Below are 6,000 nucleotides of genomic sequence, written 5' to 3'. Positions count from 1 at the left end.
AGAATAATGTCGCAATGATCGGAACTACGGAAAAGTGGGAAACATTTTTTTCACAAAATGGCGACTGCCTGAAAAAAAAATTTGTTTGATCACTTTTTCTGACTATTTCGAATTTTTTAAAAATAAAAAAAATAAAAATTTTGGAATGGGACTAGTTCCAACCATAGAGAAGCCTATAAAGAAGACTCTATAAAAATTTCAACTAAATCGGTCCAGTAGAACCCGAGAAATCGTGGGCTTCCTTCCGAAAAAGTCAGTTTTGAGAAAAACGCGTTTAAAGTTTCGCGTTCCGGCTGAACCAGTTTGGATGCCGGGTCAGAAAAATGCCTATATCTCCGAAAATAATTTGAATTTTGAAAAATCCTCTTGTACACATATTCTTGAATAGTTAAACTTTGAAAATATAAAAGAAAATTCGATTTTTTTTAAATTTCTAGACTAGAATACCGCCTTAAAAAAATAATGAAAACAAGTAAAGACAGGGACATTTTCTGCAGTCTTCTAGTTCTGTCAGCCCCATCCAGCGGGCATTTGCCGCCACCAGGCAGTGACTAGTTAGTATTCCCAAAGGAATGTTGACTATGGAATTGTAGGTGCCTTAGAGGTCAACTCCGAGGCTTTCGCAATAGCAAAGACCCCAGCCTGAAATACGAGTATAATAATATATATAATAATGTGGTCCGGCAACTTAAATGGTTACCTTATGCCTAACTCTGGACAGTATGGTCCGACACCAGCTCCATCGTCCATATTCGAGCCATCCGTTTAGATGTTTAGAGTGTCGCGCGTTGCTAACATACATACCTTTACGCCAGCCATCGTCTTTCCCAGTTGAAAAGTGCGATCATGTAGACGGTGTTTGTCCAACCGCTATTACCCACCGAGCAGTGCCCGAAAGATCTAGAAGTAAATTCTCCTGCAGCCAGTAGTCGTCCCGCCGATTTTGCTGCACAGTTTTCAGCAAAAAGGTCTATAGGTGGCAGATTTAGTACCAGTTCAAGAGCCGCCTTTGGATTTGTTCTTAAAGCACCTGCTTTGCACAGGGCAGCGAACCTCTGAACCCTTCCCATTGGCTTGTGGTCGGTGTGTTTCTGTCTGCCTGTCCACCATACTACTGCACCAGGGAGCAGAATTGGTCTTCAATAGCTGTGTAGCACCAGTGCATTAGAGAGGGAGAGAGCCCCCAGGTTGTGCCGAGCATCAGCCTACACGCATATTAAGCATTGCTAGCTTTTCTCACTCTTTCCTCCACTTGCCCCAAAGTACTTACTGCGGCACTTGAGAAAGAGTTGTGCTCCATTTATCGAACGGAACCTCCATGAAGGAAATTGTAATATGTAAAAGTAAAGCTTTTGAGCTTTTTTAGAGCTTTTGATCTTAGCTATAGTAAAATAAAATCTTACAAGTTTTATTTTTTCAAAACAAAATTTTTCAAATTCAAATGATGTATGTAGTCAAGCCAATAATGATCTATGTTGTATTCGTCCCGCAGACTACGCTTGAAAAGGCCACATTTGCTAAAAAGTTTGAATGAGCCCAAAGAGCGACTTTCATCGGCATCTCCGATGCACTACGGACTGTACCAATAATAGCACTTGATGCCATTTTAAACATAGCCCTGCGGACATTGCCGGCCGTTTCTTTGCTACAAAGTGTACCCTTAAGCTCAAAGAAGTTGGGTTTATGAAAGGGTACGAATAAGGACACGCCGAAATTCTCTCCTCTTTCAATTGCTTATCTGAAAATTTGGATCACTGTGCTGCCCGAGGAGTATGTGTATGATAGGAAATCGTGGACCAGCTTCTATGCTACTTCGAACTCTTTATGGACTAGAGTACAATGGAGGAGATTCACTATACTCCTTGCTCTGAGCAAAGTTCATCTTGTCGCAATCGTAAAAGTTCTTACTGGATACTGTCGCATGAGCATTCATGCGGAAGGCTGCGCTGTTCAAGTGAGATCCCTCTTAGGATAGACCTCTAAACCTACGAAATTTATAAAACAGAGATGGAGATAATTTTCTCGAATGTTAAGTTTATAAAAGAGTGATAGAGATCATTTTCTCGAATGTTAACCTCAAACTAGTTTGAGTATATGTATGTGAAACTAAAGCTTTTGAGCTTTTTTAGAGCTTTCGAGCTTTCGATCTTAGCTATATTAAAATAAAAACTTATGAGTTTTAGAGGCAATATTACACAAATTGTATAAGAGACTTAGATCGCTCAGACTTTACAAGTAGAATTAAATGATATATACAAGTATCAGTAAAATAACAATAAAAAACCTTCCAAGTTGTGTTTAAGTATTTGAAAAACTGGTTTCTGTGCCTTTCTCCTGACTTTATAGAGTCATACTCGTCATTTACTTGCATAAACGCAACAAAGGAGAAAAGCACAAGCAATAATAAAGCAGTTGCATGTGCGGAAAAGCAGTTAACTACTTTATTGTTGTTGTTGCGATGTTCTTTTTGTAATTTTTTACATATTTCATACAATATGTGGACATAGTTGTGTATAAGCTTGCATTCCTTTGCGTTATTTGACTCTGCGCAGCTCGTGTTTCAGCTTCTCCGCATACACTTGTATAATTTCTATGGCATGCATTTCCGTTTCCGTACTTCGCACATAAAACTCTCCGTTAGCGTATAGTGCACATATTGTCTTAATGTCTGCTTGTATATGTATATGTAAACACATATGCGCACAATTACACTGCTTTGCACACTTCCACGCTGCTGCCTGCTGAACGATGCTTGCACGTCTATTGTCTACTCTCTATTGTTGTTGTTATTGTGCTTTATACTTTTGTTTACTTTAGCATTCTTTTAATTGTGCGCTTGCTTTTTTCTCTTCTATTTTCACTTTTCTATTTTTGCTGCGCGTCCCAAGTTGGCGGATGTGATGCGCTTTTTCTGCTGTGAAAGCTGCGAAGCGACAGCGGAGACACATGAATGATCTCTCTATGGTAAGCAAATATTTGACGCGACATATCACGTAGCCGCCAAAAAGTTTGTTCTCAACTTTAACGTTAAACAATGGCGTTGCGCTTTTGTTGTAGCTGTTGGAGCTTTTGTGGTTGTTTTGATGTTTTTTTGACGGCGAAAAAGGTGCCAATGGATGGTTTTAAAGAGAAATTGAAATTCTGAAATTGATCGATGCAGGAAAAAACGAAAAATCGGTATATGATTCGATTATTTAAAACAAAAATATTTTTTAAAAGTTGCCACCTATCTAAAATTTTGGAAGAAAAACAAATAGTAATGGGAGGTAATACTCTTAAATGAAGAGATTTTATAATTATTACAAATGAACATATATTAGAGTCCAGCACGCAGTGAAGAAAATATGCAGGCGTAGCTAAGAATGTACACAAAGACCGTAGAGAGTCGATTAGGCACCGGTCACAGCAACTCAGACTGACGTATGGAACGACTTGGCGCATTTTACGTCGAGTTTTTAAATTGAAAGCGTACAAAATACAGCTTGTGCAAGAACTGAAGCCGCTCGACCTTTCCAAGTGACATCGCTTAGCTCTATGGTCTCTTGAAGGCTTCCAAGAAAACCCGACGTTTTCGAGCCAAATTATGTTCAGCCATGAGACCTATTTCTGGCTCATGTAAATAAACAAAATTTCTCGATTTGGGACGAAGAAAAATCTGAAGAGATACAATAATTGTCATTTCAACCAGAAAAAACAACGGTTTGGTGTGACTTATGGGACGTTAGAACCATCAGTCCATATTTCTTCAAAAATGATGCCGGTGAGAACGTAACCGTCAATGGCGACTATTATCGCGCCATCATAATCGACGATTTGATGCCCGAAATTGAAGCTTGTGATCTCAGCGATACTTGCTTTCAACAAAACGGCGCCACTTCCCACACATCCCACCAATTAATGGGTTTACGGAGAGAACACTTTGGTGGGCAGATAATTTCAAGTTTTGAGCCGGCGATGCTATGAAGGTAAAACTCCTGTATTTTGAACTTATAAGTTAGCTAATAAAAATCTGCTCAGGCATTTAATTTCTATTCACACCGGCACGTTATGAGCTCTCAAGTGTTTAAGCCTTGATCCCGCAAACGCTGGACAATCCGTGCCGTAAGGCAATGTCCTGTGAGCTCTCAAGTATTTAAGCCTTGATCCCGCAAACGCTGGGCAATCAAGAGATGATTCCACTTCGTCTTCTGCCATACGGCTTCTGCAGCTGACGCCGGGTAGGATTCGCAATCGTACAACACGCCGTAAGGCAATGACCTGTTAGAACATAACTAATAACTAATTCATAACTAGGGGCAGGCTAGCTTTGCTGAAGGCAAAGAGGCACAGAATCTCTAAGGATTAGTCATGGCACAAAAGAATCTTGCGACAGCGCATGAATCGTTGGTACGTATAGCCCAGAGTTGGCCAAATTCCTGCGAATCCCAGCTATCTAGTAGTAGAACACACGAGAAGAGCCTTCCTTACTCTCTCCTCAATATTTACTAACCATACAAGTTTTCTATAAAGAATAAGCCTAAAGTATTTTATTTTAAGTACAGATTGAAGACGTGAACCTCCGAAAGATTGAAGAGGCACGTTTGAGATCTTATACCTCCTACCTTCTGGTGAATTAAACCAGTTCAGTTTTACTTGGGTTGGCCCAGCCGCTTCTCTGTAATATCTGATCATTTATATATACATACATATATACTTTATAGGATCTCCGACGTTGGCTGCCGGGTGTTACTTAAATTTTGAGTTGGCTTTTGCAGAGCGTCATCTATGGGAATAGAAAAAATTTCCAAAAACCAAAATATCTCCGATTATGGTCATATACATACAAGTATGTATAATAATATTATAATATATAAGTAAATACATAAAGAATCTATTAAAGAAACGTTTCGCTAAGGTCTCAGTCATAACATGGGCATGGTTTAAAGCGCAGCCCAAGCGCTACAATGTGTTCGTTTGTGTAAATAAACTCTGACAGTGGTGTCTGACACTGGCGGATATGCGTGCCAAATCATCGTCTTCCTTAGGCACACACACAGACACACAGATATACACGTGCACACATATGCCGAACGCATTCACGTGCCACATCAGCATTTTGTCATTTGCCACACACCCGCTCCGGCATTTGGCAGCAATATTTTCTATGGCAGTGCATTTATTCTGCACTTTTGTATAGTGTATATGTGTGTGCGTGTGTGCGTGTGTGCATGTGTGCACTTACATGTGTATGTAGGCCACAGCTAAGAATTGAGCGCATGCCATCAAGGACGTGAGCTGTCATTGTAATTTGTCATCAAGTTTCAACCGTTCCTGTTGCTGTTGCTGTTGCTGTTGCTTTGGCTGTTGCTTTGGCTGTTGCTGTCTCCACTACTGCTGCTGCGACTCTGTTGCTGGCAACATGTTCCCACTACGCTGTTGTTGCTATTGTTGGATCCTAAGCCTATCCTTGCTGTGTTTACTGCAATGTTTACTGTTGCTCTTCTTCGCCCACAATTGCCAGTGTCAACTTGGCACTGACTCAACAAATAATAATAACAATAAAAATAATAACAACAACAATACTAACAAAATAGTAAATACTTGTAGCATGGTTACTGTAGACAGAAGAACAGAATACGAACTGTGCATCTATACAATCGCTGTGATGCACTCGAGCTGTTCCCAATGCCGCATTGCTGCCTCCGACGGCTGTGTGGCGTTGTTGTTGGCATTAGAAAATGATGAGTATGAAAATATCAGAATTGCGTTGTTGCTCTGTAAACATAGTGATGCAATGACAATGACCGTTGGTGGCCGTTGTTATGATGTATCGCGGTCAACAGACAAGCAGCGCATTAAGTTAAGAGGGGAGTCTGCTTTAGAGGCTTCAAAAATCGATTTTTTTTTAGGATTTTTTTGGGAGGAAAAGAAACAATTAATTAAAACGAAATTTCTAGGGTTTATAGCTATATATTTAAACATCATTCACAAATTTTTTGGATACGAAATCTTTAATATTCT

Source organism: Bactrocera dorsalis, chromosome 3 (genome assembly GCF_023373825.1).
Source record: "Bactrocera dorsalis isolate Fly_Bdor chromosome 3, ASM2337382v1, whole genome shotgun sequence".
Taxonomy (NCBI): domain Eukaryota; kingdom Metazoa; phylum Arthropoda; class Insecta; order Diptera; family Tephritidae; genus Bactrocera; species Bactrocera dorsalis.
Note: the sequence above shows the minus strand (reverse complement) of the source record.